The sequence below is a fragment of the Ambystoma mexicanum genome, chromosome 9 (genome assembly GCF_040938575.1).
Source record: "Ambystoma mexicanum isolate Mex_15411 chromosome 9, UKY_AmexF1_1, whole genome shotgun sequence".
Classification (NCBI taxonomy): Eukaryota; Metazoa; Chordata; class Amphibia; order Caudata; family Ambystomatidae; genus Ambystoma; species Ambystoma mexicanum.
Window position 1 is genome coordinate 435,886,646 of NC_090931.1, and position 23,169 is coordinate 435,909,814.

General features: G+C 45.6%; 1 long non-coding RNA gene across 1 annotated transcript in view; it reads left to right on the forward strand.

Annotated features, from left to right (window-relative positions):
* Positions 1 to 12,387, forward strand: part of LOC138488145 (uncharacterized) — a 36,261-nt gene extending 23,874 nt beyond the window's left edge. The window contains exon 2 of the long non-coding RNA XR_011274594.1: positions 12,040 to 12,387. This is a non-coding gene — a long non-coding RNA (uncharacterized lncRNA). The remainder of the gene's footprint in view (positions 1 to 12,039) is intronic.
* The last annotated feature ends 10,782 nt before the right edge of the window (positions 12,388 to 23,169 follow it).

Consider the following 23,169-nt stretch of genomic DNA (forward strand, 5'->3'; position numbering starts at 1 on the left):
TCATCTAGGATTTGCACTACCTGAGTGTGAGCTATAATGGGTCTGGGGAACTCCGTACATGTAGACCCCCATGGTCTTATTGTATGTGCTCGCTGGACCTCCAGCGGTGGGGAAAATGATACAGTGAGGAAGGTGGGTAGCCACTGTTCCAGACACCCCCCCCAATCTCAGAGCCCTTCTCTCCTTCAGGTATCCCAAACATTCTGATATTGGTCCTTCCATTCCTATCATCCAGCTCGTTGATGCTTGCTTTCAGCTCCAATAATCTCCCTTGCATATGTTCAAGGCCCTCCATGCAATCCTCCAGCGAGGAAATCCTCTCCTCCACCTCCTGCAGCCACCCCGTGAATTGCCCATCTCCGCCCGCAGGGTTTTCATCTCTCCCTGCATTTCCAAGGTGTGCCTGTCCACCAAATCCATTGTCAGCTGAATGTTTGACAGTTCTCCTAAAATCATTGCCAGATCGCTTTGCTTACCCTGCTGCTGGCCCTGAGGTGCCTTCTGCTGCATCTGCGATACGGGCAGGGGGGTCTCCCCATTAAATTGAAGGCTTTTCTTCGATGCCATATTTTGACTGCCTTAGCAGTATTCCGAGCGAAAGCTCGTAGCATCACCAATAATGAGCACTTGCACCATACGCCTCCCAGTCCCGGTTGGTATGCCAGATGAAAGAATATGTAGGGCACCTCAGGCGGTCACTAAATCTGACCCAGCTCCCTAGCTCTTATATGGACTTCTCCCTTCCCATGTGGCCACCAGGAATGCTAAGGCTATAAAGTCAGCAACACAGAAGGCTCAACAGCGTCTAGGCAGGCTTTATGGCATTGAACCAGGATTCCCGGCGCTTTCAGCACCAAGCTATGGTCAAGCCGGAAGCAGCTAGAACATGTTCAAATGATGCAGTGCTGTTCAGCAGTGGTGTCGAAGATACTGGGGATGCCAGGCAGAGTCAGGTGTTAGGTCAGCAGCACTGGAAGACTTGGTGACCTCGGTTGTGGAGAAGTGGAGACTGGCCTTCGGTGGCAAGCAGACTCGGCTGGGGTGAACACGGCCTTGGGGTACTGCAGCAGCATCAACTTGGTGCTCAAAGAAGCTGGTCACCAGGTAGCAGTGTCGAGTTGGGTTTGCTAGAAGACTGATAGGTCACAGATGCAGAGATGAAAGAGCTTCAGCATTCGTGTCAAGCAAAATTTGGCGTTGCAGAGGGGGACAAGCATCAAGGTCAGAGATGACTCCATTGGTTCCCTTGCAGCAGCGTGGATGGTGTTAAAGTTGCCCAAACTGGCATAGAGGTGATTGGGGATGCAGGGAGAGCCAGGGGTTGATTTGTTCGTTCTGAGGTTGCTGGACGACCCAGTCCAGGATTTCAGGGGCAAGGTGAGTTCTTTATTGTGCCCTTCTCAACTAGGAAGGTTTGTAGAGGGCACACGCATGGGGTTCTGTCACCTCCAATTGCAGGGTCCTGGATACCAGTGCTTCAGTTGCAGTGGGTCTTGTGTCCATGCAGCAGTGTCACGCCAATTGTGCCCCTGGGATGTGCAGGGAGTAGAGCGTTCCTCTTTCTTGGCATCTTCTGTCTTTGTCTCTATGGCGGGGGACTTTGCAATGGAGTGGGTCCTCAACAGAGTTCCAGGTGAATCATTCTTGTTTCTGTTGTTCCAATCCAGGCTGCTGTAACAAGTGCCCTTTGCCTGTCAATGTCATATCCAGACTGCCTTGTCTGCAGGAAGCGGGGAGTGGGCAGAAGGATTAGAACGCCCCAAATAATTCAAGATGATGGAACCCCTCTCGGGACTAAACCTCTCCTCAGGATTACTTTTACTTCACGCCTTTCTCTCTCTGACTACTTCAAAATGACTCCTTTAATCAGCACCCTGGTGTGAGAGTGCCATTGTCATGTCAGGACTGCCTTTGATGCACTGGTGTGTCCATTACGTTTTTAAGTTTGAGAGACATTCTTAATGTTGTAAATGGGGGATATGGTGTATATCCCTTGGACGGTAACACAGACATACTGTTTTTTGTGAACAAGCTTTTTAAATAAATCTATTGACTTATTGTGAGGGAGAGGTGGACGGTGGGGATGCCAGCATTGTTGCTGATAGGATTGTGGAGGGCACGAGTGCATGGGAAGCGCCGCCGACTCTGAAGCCGAGTTCGGGAACAGCAGCGACTCTGAAGCCGGGTTTGGCAACGGCAGGACGGGGTCTACCCTTACCACGCTAGCACTGAACTGCTTGGGAAGGACCGCCCTCCTACTCCGGTGAGGTCCGGAGGCATGCAAAGAGAAACAATGTCCCATGCGCAGCCTGCTGGACCGACACCAGACGGAGGGCGGTAAGCCAAGTAACAAACCCGCCGCAACCCTCATATCCCAGACACTTACCTGTGCAACCAGCGAGCACAGCCTCCATGGCCACCTCGGCTCCCTTTAAGATGTGCCCACTCAGGGGGCGGACTCGGAGGCCCTCATGGTGGAGTTGGTGGGAAGCTTCTAACGGCCCGTAGCACTCCAGAGGCAGAGCCTGGAGCGGGAGAGAGCTGCAGAAGCGTCATGGCCTGGATGAACACAGGGGTGGAGAGGGAGAGGTGGGCTCGTCAACATCACCGGCCCTCACTGGCAGAAGCTGTTGACATTGCCTCTGCCTACCAGAAGGCTGAGGTTAACAGGCCGTTCATAACAAGCTCCTCCACCCGGACCCTCTTGCCCCCCAACGAACCCTTCCCGACCAAGGGACCTCAAGCCATATTGCTTAGATAGAGAACATCTGAGGAACATACCCCTCGGCCTGAGGATAGAAGGGCAGAACCAGAAGGGAGAACACCCACTTTGGCAACCGGGCTCCACCAGCCTCAATGCAATGATTGCGCGTGACTGGGGCCACACTGCCCAGTTTTGCCCCAAAAGAAGGGGAACAGAGCCCATGGAGATTGGGTATATGAAAGCGGACCCGGAGCCTCGGTTCTCAGAGCCATATACCATGACATCCGGGTGGATGGGATCCCAGCTTGAGCCTTACTGGACAGCGGAAGCAGGCAGACCGCCATTTCACCAACTGTAAGTGACTCACCTTACTTACCTGATATACGTGTGCCTATTTGTTGTATATATGGGGACGTGAAAAAACATACAGGTGGAAAAAGGCCCTGACATTGCTAGATTACGAGCTGCCGTCCTACCCTCATTGCCCGCCCCAGTCGTTATTGGGACAGACCTACCCCTCTTTCATCAAACAATGAAAGCCCTAGACCCAAATTGGTGGACCGAAGCCCCCTTTTCCCAAGACCTTGTAGAAGCAGGTACAAAGGGCCCAAAGAAAACAGAGAGTGAGAGAAGAGAGAACTGGCTGGCACGCTGAAGTACCATGTATGCCACCCAACGAATAGAGTGGAACCCTGAGGATCACGAAGACTCCATTCGGGGAGAAACCTTGGCCGACCCCATCCTTAAAGTAGCCAGAGAACGGGCTCTACAGGAAACGGATCCCGACCTGAATAAGGGACCTGGATTTATATCCTGAGACAGCCTCCTATATAGAGCCTATAAGATGGAAGATGGGACCCAGAAGGAACAATTACTTCTACCCAAGACTCACCAAATTGTCATCCTGCAATTAGCCCACAATCACCCCTTTAGAGGCCATATGGCCTCTCCGAAAACCCAACAGAACATACTGAAAATATTCCATTGGCCAGGAATCTATGGGGATGTTGCCAAATTCTGCAAGGAGTGTACCTCCTGTCAGTTGACGAGCGGGGAGAAACCAGCTAAGGCCCCCCTACAACGCATGCCTTTGATCACCATACCTTTCCAACGCATCAGTATGGATCTAGTAGGACCATTAGAGCCGGCCTGCAGAGGACACAAATATGTGCTGGTCATTGTGGACTACGCGACCCGATATCCGGAAGCCTTCCCATTAAAGGGGACATCAGCGAGGCAGTTTTGTGACCAACTCATTCCATTTTTCTCACGAGTAGGAATACCTACTGAGGTCCTCACTGATCAAGGGACTAATTTAATTTCTACTGACATGTGCCAGGTCTGTGGACAATTACAAATAAAACAACTACGCACCTAAGTCTATCATCCTCAAACAGATGGGCTGGTGGAGGGGTACAACAAGACCATTAAGAAAATGTGAAGAAGGGTCACAGGACCAGAAGGGAAGGACTGGAATTGAGTACTACCGCTAGTCCTCATGGTACTGAGAGACACACCTCAATCCTCAACTGGATTTTCTCCCTTCGAACTTCTCTTTGGGAGACAACCCTGAACAATTCTGCATTTAGTAAAGGAAGACTGGGAAAACATTCAGGAAACCTCGTTGACGGAATACACTGAAGATCTAAAGGTACACCTAACAGCCGTGCGGGCTATGGCAGAAGCCTATCTACTGCAAGCTCAAGCCAACCAAGAGCGAGCATATAACAAAGGAAGCCGCATGAGGACCTTCCAACCGGGGGAACAAGTGCTAGTCTTGTTACCCACCAGCACCAACAAACTACTAGCCAGATGGAGAGGCCCCTATGGAGTAAAGGAGGCCCTAGGACCAGTTAACTATATGATATATCAGCCTGACCGAACCCCCTCTACCAAGGTCTACCGCATCAATCTCCTGAAGAAATGGACAGAACCAACACCCATGGTGGTAATGATCCCCATTGGGATAGAAGGAAGGGAACCCCGGTTCACGGAACCACCCAGCCTCCTCTTGGGTGCACAATGGGGAGAAACCCTAACGAAAACAATGAAGGGGGAAATCTTGAAAACCCTTTATGAACACAAGCGGACCTTCTCTTCCTTTCCAGGAAGAACCTGTTTAATGGAACACTGCATCGAAGCCATAACGGGGCAGACGGTACGACTTCGACCATATAGGATCCCGGGAGTCCGAAGACAAGTCATCAGGGAAGAAATAGTGGAAATGATAAGTCTAGACATCATCAAACCCTCCACTAGCGCCTGGTTCTCCCCCATAGTCCTGGTGTCAAACCTGGACAGGTCCGTCCAGTTTTGCATGGATTACAGGCAGCTGAATTCCATCTCGCAATACGAGGCATACCCCATGCCTAGGATGGATGAACTCTTAGAAAGACTAGGATCAGCCCAGATCCCCTTGAGACTATCAGATAAGGAGAAAACAGACTTAGCTACACCACAGCGGTTGTTCAACTACAAGGTACTACCTTTTGGGTTACACAGGGCCCCGGCCATGTTCCAGCGGTTGATGGATGTGCTTCTCCAACCACATGAGAGCTACGCAGCCGCATACCTGGACAACATTGTGATGTATAGTGCTTCATGGGAGGAGCACAAAGCTCATTTGGAGAAGGTAGTCAGAACCTTAAGTCGCTCCAGCCTTCACATCAACCCAAAAAAGTCTCTACTCAGAGCCCAGGATACCAAGTACTTGGGTCATTTGGTAGGAGGGGGAACTATACGTCCTCAAGTCTCCAAGCTAGAAGCAATACAGAACATCCAATACCGTCCACAAGGAAACAGATAAGAGCCTTCTTAGGCTTCATTGGTTATTATCGACGCCTCATCCCCGAATTCTGAACATTAGCATCACCTCATACCCAGTACTTCAATGCCCGGACTTCCACAGGCATTTCTTTCTACAGACAGATGCTTCTGGCCAAGGGCTAGGTGTGGTTCTCTCATAGGAATACGATGTGGTCCGCCGCCCCATTTGCTTCATAAGCCGTAAACTCCTGACACACAAGGTGATGTACTCAATGATTGAGAAGGAGTGCCTGGCTATTAAGTGGGCAGTGGATTCTCTATGTTATTATCTACTGGGGAGGCGGTTCATGTTGTATACCGATCACGCCCCCCTGCAGTGGCTGGCTAAACACAAGGACACCAACCAGCGGGTACTGCGTTGGTTTTTGTCCTTACAACCCTTCGACTTTCTTACCTTGCACCGTCCAGCTGGGTTTCAATTGGTGGCTGACTACCTGTCCAGGTGCTCCACCCTGCCTGATCAGCCTGGGTCGGTGGTGGGGTATGTGAGGGAGAGGTGGATGGTGCGGACGCTGGCATTGTGGCCGATAGGATTGTGGAGGGCGCGAGTGCATGGGAATCACCACCGACTCTGAAGCCGAGTTTGGCAACAGCAGCGACTCTGAAGGCGGGTATGGCAACGGCAGGGCGGGGTCTATCTTTAACGCGCTCGCACCAAACTGCTTGGGAAGGACCGCCCTCCTACTCTGGTGGGGTCCGGTGGCATGCAAAGGGAAACAATGTCCCATGTGCAGCCTGCCAGACCGGCACCGGAGGGAGGGTGGTAGGCCAAGTAACAAACCTGCCGCAACCCCCATATCCCAGACACTTACCTGTGCAGCCAACGAGCACGACCTCCATAGCCACCGCAGCTCCCTTGGAGAGGCGCCCATACAGGAGGCAGACCTGGAGGCCCACATGGTGGAGGAGGGGGGAAGCTCCTAACGGGCCGCGGCATGCCGAGTCACAGCCTGGAGCGGGAGGGAGCTGCAGGAGCATCATAGCCTGGATGAACACGGGGGTGGAGAGGAGGTCCCGGCACTCACACTGATACAGATGGAGAGGGGGTGGGGACGGCAGCTCCTCTTGTAATGATAGGGCGCTCACGTAATCAGCCTATCAGGGTAGGGGTGGCAGGAACCGTCTCTGATTGGTTTAGGCCCAAGCCTAGCACCGGAGATAAAAGAAGTAACACAGATTCTCCTGTGTTGCTTATTTACAAAAGGCTGGAGAGGAGAGAGGAAGTGACTGGTGGGCCTACCCGGGCTCGACTGAGTAGGAGGAGACTCGAGAGGAGCAGCCTGACTCCAAGACTTCGAGAGCAGTGAAGTAACTGCCTCCAAGTACCATTATTGTTTGTTTATGGACACAGAAGGACTTCGTGAACATTAAGAAAATATACATGTATATATAAGTGTGAGCCATTGAATGTGTGTTTTTGTGATTTTCATTTCCACCAAACACAAGTGTGTGTTTATAAGGTAGACCACAGTTGCAGTAAATCTGTACTTATGAATGTGTCCTTTCATACAAATAGAGTAGCCTTTAAAACTATGTCCCAGTGACCCTACTTAAATCTGTAAAACAATATTCTTTGATAACACGAACAATTGTGTGTAAAGGTGGGGGCAGAACAATTAATTTCAGAGTAAAATCATATGAGTAGTTCTTTAGTAGAACTTTGGTAGTCTCCCATTGATCTTGCAACATATTCCTTTGCCTTCTTATTCTTTAAAGCCTCGCAACCTGTTATCTTTACACTTTAGTCAGACTCCATTCTATGATCCTGTTCCTTTTAAATATTCTTTTAATAGGATTTATGTTGTCAAACAACTTGTACACCTACAGACCAAAGCCTGGGTTACCCCTGTTGGGGAGGTATCAATACTCAAAAACATAACATAACGTGACTTCCCTAAGATCCACCCACAAAGGTCTGCCATCTTCTAACATGCATACGAGTTTACCCATCCGCTTTATTCTGCACCCTTTCTTTGTTTCTAGTCAAATATCGGATCCAATTCCAAATCTTTTGCATTGACCACTCTTTCGCATAGTATAGCTCAGTGGCAATGCGCATCTTGGAAGCAAGACCATGCAGAGCAACACAGGTTCGAATCCCGGGTCCGCACTTCGAAAGCATTATAAAAAAAATATATAATTATAATTTTTGAATGACAGTGGCGAATCCTGAATGTGCCCACCAAGGCCCTCCTATCCAGAAAGGAAGCATTAGTGACAATGCCAATGTAAAGCAAAAATGCCAAGGAGGGACCTTGTTCGCAGTCATGACACTTACATTTGGAACTTCACACTCAGATGTACACATTAGAGGACCACCGACCTTCCTGCAATTCCCAAAAACATGACCCTTCACTAGGCTGTTATATGTTGCCTGGATATGCAGTGTTTATGTTTATTGGATTCCTTTGGGAGATGCGACCCCCACCCCATCGCCAGCAGTGTTCTCCTTACTTACAGACCCTCTTTTGGACTGGAACCAGCTCAGAAGAACGTACTGTTGCACAGCCATTTCTGCCTTTGTTCTATTGTAACTACTAGCTCCTTTTTTAACTGTATAATTTACCTTCAGACCATAACCCAATTTTTTTCTGCAATATGGTTGAAGCTTTTCCATGGCATTGCAACCCATATAGTTTAAATCTGTGCTAATTCAATCATTAAAATATCTTGTCTAAATCCCCAGCAGATGCACTGAAGATCTGTTTACAGCGCAAAAAGGTGTACAAAAAATGGATGCTACACCACGTGTGGCTTTAAATTCTAAATACAACCCAATGGTGTATTATCCAAAAGGAATGTATAAGAATATATCCTCAACATCTAGGCTAAAATCCGACTCTAGTCCCCTGCTTGAGTTGGGGCTATAAGCAGCATATTTGTGTTTATTCTGTGTTCATGTTCACTCTTTGGGACAGCATCCTGGCTTCTAGAGAGTTAATCTTTCCCTTTCTCCGGACTGTAAATGACATAATTCCCAGGAGTCAGTTTCACAGGTTGGCTGTCCAATTAGGTGGAGCATTCTTCCCTGCAGAGGGCAGTGCTGCTTCCTCTGGCATTATTTAACCGGGGATGGCTTCGTATAGTGAGACTTATTGAAATAAAAGATGTTTTTTGATGGTTGGTCTGAAAGGATTCTGCTCTGGAAAAGGGAGTGAGATGAAGACTGAAGGGACAGGTGTTCTGCTAAGGGGTCCCCCTAAAATGTCTCTGGACAAGGGTTTTATAATGCTATACGCCAGGGCCTTCCTCCCCTAAGAAACAAGGATGGAGCTCTGCAACATACACCTCCATCAATTCTGAAATCTGTATCCGTGGGGCTGTACGAAAGTCAAAAGGGCCTTTCAAGAAGTGAAAATAAGGTCTGAGAAGGATTTGTTCGAATTGAAATGCATATTTTGAATATGGTGAAAAATGCGACCATTGGCTTGCCTATAGATTGAGACAACAACAATCAGAAAGATCCATCACTTCTATCAAAAATGAGAATGGTCAGGTGACTTGTGATCCGAAACTGATTAATGAGACTTTTAAGGAATATTATACGAAGCTCTATCAAAGTGAGTTGGGTGTCAATGGATTGGATGATTCCTTTTTTAATGGACTAGAGATACCTAGAGTGAATGATTTGGAGAAAGCTATGCTGGGTGAGGCTTTGACTGTGGATGAAATGAAAACTGCGATTGGGAAGTTGAACTCGGGCAAGTCTCTGGGTCCGGATGGTCTGCCTGCTGAATTTTATAAAATCTTACCTGATTCGGTGGTGGAACTTATGCGGGATATGTTCATGGAATCCAGGGTGGGAGGTTTGCTCCTTGCTTCTACTAGTCACGCCATTATATCGGTATTTCTAAAAAAGGATAAGGATGGCTGCTTGACTTCAAACTACCGTCCGATCAGTTTGATTAATACTGATAATAAGATTCTTGCGAAATTATTGGCCATTCGTTTGCAGAATCTTCTTGTGAAGTTAGTGCACACCGATCAGTCAGGTTTTGTTCATGGTCGGAGAACATCTAGCAATATTAGGAACCTATTGTTATTGATGACGCATGCACAGTATATGGAAGATGATGTTGCGGTGCTTTCCTTAGACGCGGAGAAAGCGTTTGATCGCATTGATTGGAACTATCTTTTTTCAGTATTGCGTGCTATGAATTTAGGTGAGGAATTTGTTTCATGGATTGCTTTGCTTTATGCTTGTCCGACTGCTGCCGTCAGAACTAATGGGCAGTTATCAGACTCTTTTGTACTGCAGAGGGGTACAAGGCAGGGATGCCCTTTATACCCCCTGATATTTGTTTTGGCCATGGCACCACTGGCGATTGCATTGAGGTGTGATGTAGGGATACGGGGTCTGAGTTTTCATGGGGCCAATCAAAAGCTGTGGTTTTATGCGGATGATCTGTTATTGTTGTTGCAGAATTTAATGGTGTCCCTTCTGGCCTTGTTGGATGTTCTGGACAGATTTCATGCGGTGGCTGGATTTAAAGTCAACTGGACTAAGTCTGAGGTTTTACTTGTTTCTGGATGTTGTGATAGGAATTTGGTTTCTGGATTTGGGTTTCGGTGGTGTGACAGAAAATTAAAATATCTGGGTACATGGCTGACCCCACTGGTGGATGAGATGGTTGTGGTAAACATGACTGAGAGTTGTAGAGAGTTGAAAATGAGTATTTTGAGGTGGTCTTTACTTCACTTGTCCCTATGGGGCAAAGTGAATGCTATAAAAATGAATGCAGCCCCGAAAATTAATTATGGAAGAAAATTGATGGTTTGTTGCCGTCGTTTTTATGGGATGACAAGCCGCCGCGGTTAAAGTTATGGAAACTTCAGATGCCAGTGGGAAAGGGAGGTTTGGGGGTGCCGAATTTCAGGGCATATCATCTAGCTTTTTCAAGTCATTTCATTGTGCCCTTTCTGATGGAACAACCTGATAGTTGGGTAATTGCAGAGGCAAGTTTGTTGGGCCCACTCCCCCCAAAGGCGATTCTCACGGCAACAAACAAGTTATGTAAGAGATCATCTCTGACAGTCTTTCTGAGAGATACGTGGAGACAGGTTCATGAATTATTGGGATCGGTCGCTTCTAAGACTATTCATGCTTCCATTTGGTTGAACCCGCAGATTTCTGTTGGAGGTAAATCTTTATTTTGGCCTGATTGGTTTCTAGGTGGAGTCCATTGGATTGATGATGTGTTGGTGGATGGTGAGTGGATTGGTGAGCGTGAGTTGCGAGCGAAATTTCACATTGATAATTTCCGATCTGAAGACTTCAGAAAATTAAAAAGATGCATAGGTGATGTGGTGGACCAAGGAAGCTCAATGGTTAATCTCTTTCTTAGAGGAAGGGAGCCAGGTGGTGGCTCGATTGCTAGCAGAATATAAAATTGTATTGTGTCTGCTTATAAGGAAAATTCTGATTTGAGAGATGAATGGGGAAGGAGATTGGGGTGTGAGATTTCACCCGAGATGTGGTTGGATATGTGTGCGAACATTAAACTTTGTGCAATTGATCTGGTGGAACGGTCTAGACGGATAAAGATCCTCAATAGAGTGTTTTGGAGCCCGGAACGTATGTTTAAGAGGGGGTTGTTGGATTCAGATGATTGCTGGTGTTGTGGCAATGGACTGGGAAGTCTAGAACATCTACTGTGGGAATGTGTGCGTGTATGGGGTTTTTGGCATGATGTTTGTGGTGCCTGTCTGCGTGTTTTGAATTTGGATGTTGATTTGGATTTTGTGACAATGATTTTGGGAGGTGGAGAATTGCTGGAGGATCTCTCTGTGTCACGGAAAAAGTTCTTACTCCGTGGAGCTTGTCTGGGCAAAAAGTTGGTCCTGACGGGCTGGGAATGCACCTACTCTTGATGATTGGGTTGAGGGGATGTCTGCCCTTGCATCCATGGAAAGGATGGTGTTCAAGAGGCAAGGGAAATTGAGTTTGTACAGAAAGGTGTGGGATGACTTTTTGAGTATTTACTGATTTATTACAAGTTATGTATATATAATATTCTGTTAATCTGTGTATTTTTGCTGAGTATTAACTGTTCTGATTGTTTGATTATCTATGTGTAAAACTTTATAAATAAAAAAAAAATGTCTCCGTAATAGGTTGAGCGTAGTGACCTGGAGATGTTCGTGCACTGATATTTATTGGTTTTTACTAACTTTAGACTCACTGACAGCCAACTGTGTCGGAGAATGGATTGGGGTTTGTGGGCAGGAGGTGTCTGGGGAAGCAGTTCCCTTCCCACTACCAAACAGTCATTATAGGGTAAAGGCACATATCCCTCTTCCTAGTAACTAACCACATCCCACTGGACATGGCCTTTGCCCATGGCCAGTGAACACAGCCTTTGGCCGTGTGTACCATCCACATCAGAAACATGACACTAAAATGATGCAAAAAAGAATATGGGCCACTGGTCATGGCTTCAGCCCTGGCCAGTTGACAGGGTCTTGTATGATTATGTATGTAGGTGCTAACATCTTTTTTTCTGTCGCAGGCAGAGTGATGGGGTGGTCCTAGCCAGAGAAGAGAACTTTGATGCTGTGGTTTCTGCCACGAGCGGCTCCAGAATGGGCGTACTCGAACCAAAGCCGCTCGACGGGCACTGAATCCCCTTAGGGACAGTTGAGACTCTGTCATCTCAAGCCAGTGGTCCGGAGATAGACTGACTGGCAGTTCTGAAAACCAGAAGCAGATGGTCGCCCTTTGCAAAAGGCAAACGGGAAGTGGCACTGGTCACTCATTGGATTATAATGGATTATAATCTTGTTTACTTATGTGGCTTGGAACGCCCCGATTTCTGTGCTCCAATAAACTGCGATCTTTGTGTTTCCAAACTTTGCAACTGTTTCTGTGTTGATTATTATGAGTATTGATTGGACCCTGGTCTCATTGCTTTTATCATAATGTGTGGGGTGGGGGTATAGTGGGGGATCACCCCACTAACAGACTGGAACATCTCCAGTCAAATCCCTCAGTGCATTCCTCTACTCCAGTCTAACTGGGCCCACATTGCTTTCCCTTGCAGTATTACGGGGACACAATAATTATTCTTTTCACCATTAAAACAAAATTACATCAGGTTTTCCTTCAGCTCTAATTTTGGGGGAGTGTGTAGATACTACACATTCATCAGTGAATTGACGTTTTTCTTCGACCCACTCCGCCCTCAAGATAGATGGAAGTTGTGAGGCACATTGGTACACAGGATGTTCAAAACTTCCACATTTCAAACAACCCAAGTCATTGGAAGCATTACTCTCAGAAAACCCTGGATCTCTAAAATGTGAACAATTATTATCTCTAGGAGCTTCTATTACAAATTCCTGAGACATATTTAAACCTGAAGATACCACTTTATAATATTTGGCTTGTGAATTTATTTTCTGATTAAATGGTAGAGAATCTTTAGTATTGTTCCTTTTAGCATAACCGGATTGGTTAGTTCCAATATTTGGTTTGAGATTGCAAAATTATTTTTATTATTGTCAATTTCTGACCTCCCTGAGTAGTCTGATTGTTCTTTTTTCAGGGGCTTGAGGTTGAGACAAAAATGTTCCTTAATTTCAGTTGGGTCCTTTTCAAAACAATACAACATATTTTCCCCTTCTTCCTCCTTTTAAACAAACCTACAGTTAGTTTCATTAGTGTCATGAACAGGAGAGTTTTGTCTTGACCCATGCTGAGAATTCAAGTTTTTAATGTTATCCCAGTTCCAAGATTCCCAAGCAACATCATATATTAGCCTTGCTACTCTATCTCCTCTATCTATCCTACTGGGATTTATTGATAGATTTAGGAACCTTGAGTTTCAGTTCTTTACCACTAGAAATTAAAGGATACACTTTAAACCTAGGTCCCTGATCAGGTATAATGTAGGCAGATATACACACAGGAAATTCTACTTCTAGTAACAGGGAAACCAGAAGCTCATCATTCCTGGGAATAATATAGTTCTGGGGGAAGAACAGATGGTATATATTCCCTTCTACTGGCTGTCTTATTGTAGTCCCACGTTCATCTGAAGAGGCCACTGATTAATTATTAGGGTTATCCCTTACTCTCCCAGTTTCTCTCAGGGCAAGAGTATCAGAATTAATTTCCTCCCCGGTGATGGAAGTAGTAGAAACAGGGATGATAGAGGAGGCACATGATCTAAGAAGAGGGGGAGTATGGCCATACCAATTGTCTTCTGACTTTAATCTCTATCTGATCTGAATCTGCCATATACATATTGGATCCCCAGTTCGTATCAATTGATTTCGATCCCATACCTGACAGCATATGTGAGGGGTCAGAAATGTGAGGCTGCAAACTTTGTGAAGATTTTTCAAAAGATGCCATTTTATTAACTCAAAAGGTTGGATGAATGCCTCACTATCCACACCCCGACAAGGATTTCCCTGCCTAGAAAATAAACTAAAGTAAACACTAACAAAATGTCTCTGTTCCTCACACTTGTATATACAACAACTCAATAAAGGAATATAAGGCAGATCATATATAACAAATACAACAGTTAGATTCACAATCTGATAACTGTCTCTCCTTTTAATGTGGGTCAATTCCCCTTCCCCAGATTCAAGCAGGATTCTATTCAACAGTTCCAAAAGGATAAGGAAACCTTGTCTTGCAATGAAGGCATTTTGAATATTGAACAGGTTCTGGTCTCACTGCATCACTGCTGGTTCCTCATTCCTTCCTCTTGCTGGGCTGCTCCCCAACCTCCTACTGCAGCAATGCCCTCCTTTCTGTACCTGTCTAGACTGTAAATTCCCCTTCTCTTAATACCTTCTTCCTCTTTATCTGACACTGCATGTTTGCTTATAATGTCATCAACTGCTTTGCGTCGTCTCTCTAAGCTCTACTCTCCTTCCTTTTCTTCACTTTGCCATTTCTCTCTCTCGCTTCCCCTCTTTTCTTTGCTCTTTCTTTCTCTTCCTGTTTCTTTTGTCTCTCTCCATATTCCTTTTGTCGATCCTCCCTTGCCTTCTCTTCACCTCTCCCTTTCTCTCCTTTGCTTTCTTTCTCTCTTCTCCTCCACTCTTTTCCCCTTTTTCTTTCTCCTATCTTTCTGCAACTTCCCATGCCTTCTCTTTAGACTCATCGACGTCCTTTCCAACCAACTTAAGCATTATCTGTTCTCCTACCCATTCATTTGGTACTATTGCTGTCTCACCACTGTCGTCTTGCCTGCCTCTCTCTCTCTCTCTCTCTCTCTCTCTTTCTCTCTCTCTCTCTCTAAGTATCTCTTCCCCTGCTTCAGTTAGCCAAGCTTGCAAGTCGCAACGCTCATCATATTCTATATGTGTGGAGACTGATCGTTGTTTGTGTATTTTCTCTCCACGTATAATGTTTTCACTGCTGTATGCAGGAGGTGCATATGTCGGATTAGTATATCCTGCTTCTGCTTTTAATACGTGCAATGGGTATTATCCCTGTGCAGTCGAGGACTGTTCCTTGCTCTGTGCAAGAGGATGAGGAGCCGTGGGTGTCATACACCCATCGTCATGCTGATTATGCATCAATTCCTTCATATTTGGCCCCACTATTTCTTCTTCGAACATTTTCCATAGTTCCAGTATACCTAACCTGTTCTGTATCAGTTTTTCCTTATACAGGGCATGTAAATAGGTGCACATGTCTTGGAGTACTGTCTTCGAATGAGTGCCTTCTCGTGGCCAGGGCATAAACATCTTTCCCCCATATCTTTAACCCATTCCGTGTACTACTTAAGAATGTTGTCCTTATATCGGGGCAATTACTTACATAAATGAATGGTTTTAGTGTCCCACATTGTAATACTTCACAATGCAATTTACTGATACTCAGCAAATTTTACTTTAATTCCCGTTCACCCTTTCTCCTCATTTTCAGACTCCTATCCAACAATACTTCTCCACAAATTAATACTTCTGCATCTCTCTCTGAGACCACACCTCCCGTGTCACCTCAGTCTTAAGCGGCACCACAAAAACACCACTAACGCTCCTTGCAGCCCCACCTCACAGCTCCCCTCAATCCTTCTGAGTGGCACCACAACACACCACTCACGCTCCGAGCAGCCCCACCTTGCTGCCCCCACACCGGACCACACTCCTCGGTCCACAGCACCACTTTACGTCCTGTCCGAAAATCCACTTCTACAAGGCCTTAGTTATCTTGCAACATGAGGTTGGTGCCAGCAATCAGTACACAATAAAATACAATACAGCTGTCATCTCATCTCCTCAAGGTATCCTCCCTTTTATTACTGCCCCGTAAGGAGGCTTCCCATGTGATCTCTTCCAAACCTTGTCAAAGAGATTGCTTTTTTCTTAATCTCTTTATTTGTTCCCAATCCCATGAAATGCCAAAATCCCCTCCCCCGTTTTGCCATGCATATGTCATACTTACATTCAAGGATCTGCGGAAGGTTTTCGGCATCGAGTCTCTCCTATCAGCCTGCGACCATCCATGCACTAGAAGATGGCCTGCAGGGACCGCACAGGACTTATCTCCAAAGGGGGCTCCTGTTGACCCTTCTCTGTTGCATGTGATCTCGCTCTCCACAGGTCACCTCTGCAGTACTCAGGGACATGGCTGGGATTCCTTGACAATGCGACAACACTTAGCTGACCTTCCTCTGCTACCATATGTTAAGTCGGTCGCAAAAGCCCCAATTAACCCAGAGGAACTGGAGTCGATCTAAACCAGACTCAATGATGGAGTAGACAAAGTGCAAGTCAAAACCCAGCTTTATCATCAAAATAAAGCAGGGACAGCACACAAGCAATCACATCTTGTAACTCTCGATATGTTAATATGAAACAGTTGCTTTACTACTCAAAAATGTTTCATCAGTGACACCATAACAATCTCAGTTACAAAACATACAGCGATTGGCTAGTGGGTTTGGATACATAAAGATATAGGGTTAAGCACAAGTGGACTGCAGTGGAGAACGCTACTCTTTCTGACCGAAGTCTGTTTGCTCTTTCAGTTTGGAGGTAAACCCAACTCTTTCAGCACAGCAGAGCTGCTCAAAAGGACATCAGTAGCATGTAGCACTGTGTGTGTACTGAAAGTGGGACACAAGTGGACTGCAGTGAAGAATGGCTATTCTTTCTGACCGAAGTCTGTCTGCTCTTTCTATTTGGAGACAGACCCAACTCTTCCAGCACAGAGCAGCTGCTCAAAAGCATATCAGTAGCATGTAGCACAGCCTGTGTGCTGCAGGTGGGACACAAGTGGTCTGCACTGGAGAATGGCTACTCTTTCTGACCAAAGTCTGTTTACTCTTTCTGTTTGGAGGCGGACCCAACTCTTCCAATACAGTGGAGCGGCTCAAAAGGACATCAGTAGCGCGTAGTGCGGCACATATGCTGCAAGTGGGATACAAGTGGTCTGCAGTGGGCAGCAGGGCCACTCCTAGGTAAGATCACTTGGCTGGAGCACCAAGTTGTTGTATTCCTTTTCTTTCTACTCTCTCTGACTGTGTGTACAACTATGCCAGGAAATGCACCCAGCAAGTCTTGCATTTACAATTTGCGAAAAAACTAAACCATATGCCAAAACAAACAGACAGAAGAGCCAGAAATGGCAATGCACGATCCGTGGGTTCCCAACCTGATGAAATTCCCACTAATGTAATAAATCAGAACGTAGCCCTGCCCGCCTCTGTGGCGGGAAAAATCACTGCTTAATTTAAAACCAATTTAAATTGCATTGGATCCGACGCCACGGGTGCCAGCTGGCTCCAAAACTGGTGACTCACAGCTAGCTTGTTTAAATCAAGATATCTCCCTGGCTGACATTGACAATAACTCTCTTTTGGAGCTTTGTTACTCAGTTTGTAACTCAGATCGATTATCCTCTAATAATGTGGTTCAACAAATTGAAGAACAGGGCTGACTCCTCATCATCTCCAACCAGTGGCCTCAGCCTCGCAACGTCTTTCTGCTTCTCCGAATTTGCCTTTTGCCTCGATTCCAACTATAGATGCTGGTGTGCCGTTGGAGATATCCAAAGAGTGGAACAATAATCCGGATTCTTCTGGAGCATCCGCTTCCTGCAATTTGCTTCATTTCGCAGTTAAAATGTTATTAAAATTGTGTGGGCGTATTTACACTGAGGTTCAAAGGCACGGCGAATCGTTGGATTTATTGCGTTTCTTACATTAAATAAGGGACGTAGTGCCTGCTGACAAATCTAATTTGGTGCAGCAGCCTGAGCAGATAATTAATACAACAGCCATTTATAAATTATCGCAGGCAAATGATGACGAAATCAACAGCTTGAGGTACTTTCCACTTCTCAAAACTATCTAACAAAGAAACAAAAAGGTTTGCAAAAAGTTCAGTTAAAGGCTGCTGCAGCAGTGGCCAGTAAGGATCCAATCAACTTCTGAACTCTACTATTGTTTCTGAAATACTCTTGAGTCCTAAAACGAAGAGAGCAAGAAAAAGAGAAATACGCAAAAGAAAACGCCACCAACAAAATGTTGGGACCCTAACTAGTTGCCTCTTAAAAGATAACAACAGGAGTGCCATCAAAACACATGAAGCAGTAATATGTCCGAACGTGCTGCCTAGCCAGGTTATTGCAGGTGCTTCCAATCAGAAGCATAACCGGCACAAGCAACGCCCCGTTGTAGTTTTAGCTACTTCACCGGATGGAAACAGCAAGGTGGCGTCAAGTGGCGCAGTGATTATTCCCACTTTGGATGCTCGACGTGTGTTAACAATAACAATAACGGAAGATACTGCTAAGCTTAAAAAGGCATATTAAAAGATGGGAGTTACTTAAACCGTTTGCAAAAACTTCAAACCTGCGCATTCTTACCTCTTGCGATTTTCAGTTCATTGATCCTTTGAAGCTTGGTTTCGGAAGCATGTCTCGTGTACACTGCGTGCTACCAACAACAGCTACGTTAATTAGAGATCAGCACGAATCGCTTGCATAGTTGGGGTTTGATTTGGATAAATTGGTTCCTTCCCATGTTAAACTAGCATGCTGTGATCATTTTAAAAACATAGCCAAGAACACGGCACCTGAGAAAACATCTCAAGATGGCACAGAGACAGTAAATAGCTTTGACAATGTAAAAGGATGGAACTGGTTAAAGAATGTATTGCCAAATGTTATGGGCGACCAAAATTGAACATGTAAATTGGCCTCTTGGAATACCAGGAGACATTGCCACTTTTTATCAAAAGGGTCCTCTTTAGACGGTTTACTCAACTTTCAGGTGTTCATGTTGCAAGAGACGTGGTTTACCTTTAATTTTTACATAGACGGTTACGTGATACATCATCTCCCTGCAAAAAAAGGCGATAAAGGGCGTCCGTTTGGAGGCTTAATTGTAGGAGTTAAATTGGAACAGAGTTCCTCCTTGGTAGTGCTGCTTGATCCATGCAGTAACGTACTTGCAGTTTAGTTACTGCTTAAGGGAACCGTTGGAACAAAGCGTCTTCTACTGATCAATATATATGACCCATCAGATATCCAGGATACGGGTGATATATTTGATTGTGTCGATACTATCATAACTTCTTGGGGGAGTGGCTTGCACACTGATTGTATATTGATAGGGGGTGACTTAAATGCCCAGTGCGGTGAATCCTCAATTAAATCCACATATCAGAATATTGCATCGGACACTACCCTGGTGTTAAAAAAATATAACCCCAGGACCTTAAATGGTTGCAATCCCTAAGAGAATGGGAGTTGGTAACCATGAATGGTGAAACCGCCTGGACTATGGGCACCAAGAGTGAAAGACTTTAGGGAGTGCTCGACTTCTTTCAGTGACCATGCCTTCAGTCTTCATTTGTGTCTGCCCATGTTGAAATCAGGTAAAAGAGGCCCCGGGGCGATTAGACCGAATTATGCTGGAAACCATCTTAGCTGGTCTTATGGTAATGCACGCAAAGCCTGCAGCATATTGAGACATACCTTAGAAGAAGAAATTAACATACTATACTCTTTAACAGCTAACAACCTAGAGAATTGGATTGCTCATTTTGCTAGTGACATCGGATAAAAGGGTTGTTCGCTATTTTGATGCCGAGATACTGATGGATAAGCGGCAACTACTCGGGGACCTATGCAGAATTAAGACCAATGCAGCCACACCAATTGTGTTTTTGGCAGAAAGTAAAAACGGATTAAAAACCAGTACCTCAATTGGTTGAAAAGAAGGAAGCTTTTGGGCTTAAATGCAAATTGGCAACGTATGCTGGGGGTTTGGGCAGTGGAAATCCAGGATCCATGTGGCGGGTTTTAGGTCTGGCATAGGGTTCTGGCAAAACCAAGGCTTTAAACCCCATTGCTGCACATACCTGGACAACAACTGTTTATGGTAATTCCATCAAATTTTTACCGTCTAATGACCATTCCATCTAAAAAACGCATGGAAAAAATTACCATCGAAGGCATGTTTTTTCCTTTTCCTTTTTTTTTTTTGAATTGGAGAGGTCCTCCCAACCCCATGTTTTTTACCCTTTAAAACCCATTATAAATAACACTAAACCCTTTACCTTGAAAAAACATGCATTAGATGCATATTTTTTTCAATGCAATTTTGTCTAAGGAATGGCATTCGACGGTAAAACTTTAGATGAAATGACCAGATTCCCTGGACAACTTACGTTGAATTAAAAAGGTATGAACTTCGGCGAGATGATAAGGAGTCGCGAAGTAGACTGCCATCCTGGCCCCTGAATTATAGTCTGGATAGCCTGAGACTGCTCATTACTAAATTGAAAAATTCAAGGGCGCCTGGACCAAATGGCCTCTTGGCAGCAGTATTAAAACAAGATCCCGAATTATGGGCAAGGCTTCTATGTGTTTTGTTCAGTAAGGTATGCACGACGTGTAATATCCCTGTTTCATCGAAAGGGTCTATAATTGTCCCGGTCTTTAAAGCAGGAGACCAGCTACTTCCCGAAAACTATTATTTACTATCTCTTCTGGATGGATCTGGGAAAGTCTTTGCCTCCTGCATTCTTGATCATCTACAAACATGGGTCAGTAATATTAATGCATTACATCTGCTACAGACTGGATTTCGCCCCGTATCCAATATAGTCCATAACATCAGACTTCCTGCCACATTGATCTCTAGGCTAAAAACCATGGCGCGTCACTCTACATTACATTTGTAGATTTTTGCGCAGCATTCGACCAGGTTGATCGCGCGTTATTGTGCAAGAAATTAAGAAGGATGCGGTGCCCAAATTAGCTGCTGTAAATAATTATAATAATAATAATTTTGCATTTATATAGCGCTAGAACCCTCAGGTATCTGAGCGCTGCTTATTATTACCCACGGTGTGTGGTGCTCATTTATCGACCTCGGAAGAATGAAAGGCTGAGTTTGGCCCTGCTGGGATTCAAACCTGCGTTAGCAGCCTCTACTGGCTGTGCCACTTGACCGGCTAATAGCTTTACACTCTAATACATCTGCACGGATACGTTTGGATGATGATGGGCTGCTATCGAACCCAATGAAAATAAACAAAGGGGTAAAGCAGGGGTGCATGTTAGCACCCCTTCTTTTCCACTTGTACATAGTGGACCTGCATGTATGTCTGGCTAAAAAGGCAAAGTGCCCTCCCAAAATTGACTCCACTTTGGTCTCAGACATGCTTTACGCTGATGACTTCATCATGGTGGACCAAGGTTTCGCAGTCACGAAAGTAATGCTGGGTGAACTTGGTCGCTACGCGGTGGAAAATGGGTAAAGGGTGAACCTGAACAAAACTCGAGTTATGCTAGTCTCCTCAAAGAAAGTAAAGAGACAAGCTATGAACACTGTATTGGGGACTATAGATTACATCGATTTATACAGGTATCTGGGGCTAGAGATGTCCAATACACCCGACTATGGAAATATCATAGAGACCAAGACTAGGAAAGCCAAACAAATAACGATGCTGGTGCCTAAGTTTGCATACCAGCATGCAGGTCTTTCACTCGGAGGCATTCTTGTACTCTACAAGCAGTGGTTTTGCCCCTCTGTGTTGGATGGTTTGGACGGGCTAGCTCTAAGAGACCTGAAGTGGTTGAATAACATCGAGGGCTACTTTTGGCAATTAATTCTGGGCCTCCTGCGCTCAACTCCTATGGAGTATGTCCGATTGGAATTGGGATTAATTTCACTAAAGGCAATGCTAATGAAGCGTAGAGGGGACCTTTTTTAATTACAGCCTTTATGCCCCTTACTGAAAATACTCGGGGAGAGTTGAGACCATCGGGGTAGCAGTCAACCTGTTTGTGGCCTTTGTGCCCAGCAACACGTCAGCAACTCTTGCGGGGGTTAGCAGGTCTTGTCCTGGGGTCCTTGCTGATGTATTTTTGTTAAAGTAACGTGCAGGGCCGCAAGGATAATGCCTGGAACCCTCCCCCACCCCCTGTAACAATTGCAGGTGTCACCGGGGCTTCCTCTGGCAGCTCCAGAATCTGAACTTTTTCTTTTAAGTAATGTGTGGGGCCTCTGGGGCAAGGCCCTGCAACCTCCCCAGAAACAATTGCCAGGATCAGCGGGTCTTGCCCTGGGACCTTATTTGACTACTCCAGCCTGTCCCTTGCTTTCTATAATTGCCTATCTCTCTCAAATACAGAGAGGATAGCTAATCATGGAAAGTGGGGACGTCGGCTTCAAATGAGTATTGTAGGAGATAGTTGGTCGAAGCCGAATATCTGGATTTGGCCATATTTCAGCCGAAATATGGTACACTCGCGCTGACTGCTCTCACAGCAGGTCTGGCATCACACCTCTCCTGCGTCCTTTGGCTGAACTGGATCCGTGCCTGATGGTCCTTACTGACATATTGGGTCTTCTCTGATGCCAGGTAACCATGCTGGATTCACTCTTGAATATGCTCGCTCTTCTACTTCTCATTTCTTGAAATGGGGTTCACACCAGCACTGGCATTTGTCGTCATTGTAGGAGCAGCCACTTCCTCCAAAGCCTGGCATATTTGTTTTATTTTACTGCCAACTGCAAGCTGGCTTTGATGAATCTGGTTATACTTACCACTTGCTCATTGAAAGGGGGTAATATAGGGCAGCCAAAAGGGGATTCTCTTTGCAGTATGCTATCCACCCATCCATCCAACCCCACTATGCTTGATGCTGCAGTGCCTAGAAAAACTTACAATTTCATGAGGCACTAGCTGGACACATTTGTCCAGAACCATTTCCTTGACTTTAACTTTTAGAATAATGCCGTCCTCATGAAAATGTCAGACAGAAAATGTAATTCTATCCATTTGGACAAATAGCCCACCAAACTGCACCATATTGGCGATCCTGTTCCATCTGCTTCAGTGGCCCTATGAAATCTAAGCCTACTTGTGGCCATGCGTGGCTTGTGAAAGGGGCTTATCTCGTCCCCAGCCTCTTGTCACTGGCATAGCATTCAGAAACTCTGTTCATGCCTAGGTCTATGTCATTGGCAATCTGTGGCCATCAGTGCACGCTTCTCAATCTGTTTAGACCACATAGCTCATAAAAGCATTTCTTGAGCTCTAGACGCTATGGACGGCACCAGGAGCATTGGTTTTGTCCACTCTGAAAAATACATTAAGGTCGCAGATATTTACGGGGCCATTTGCAGGAATGGTTGCAAAGATACGGGAAA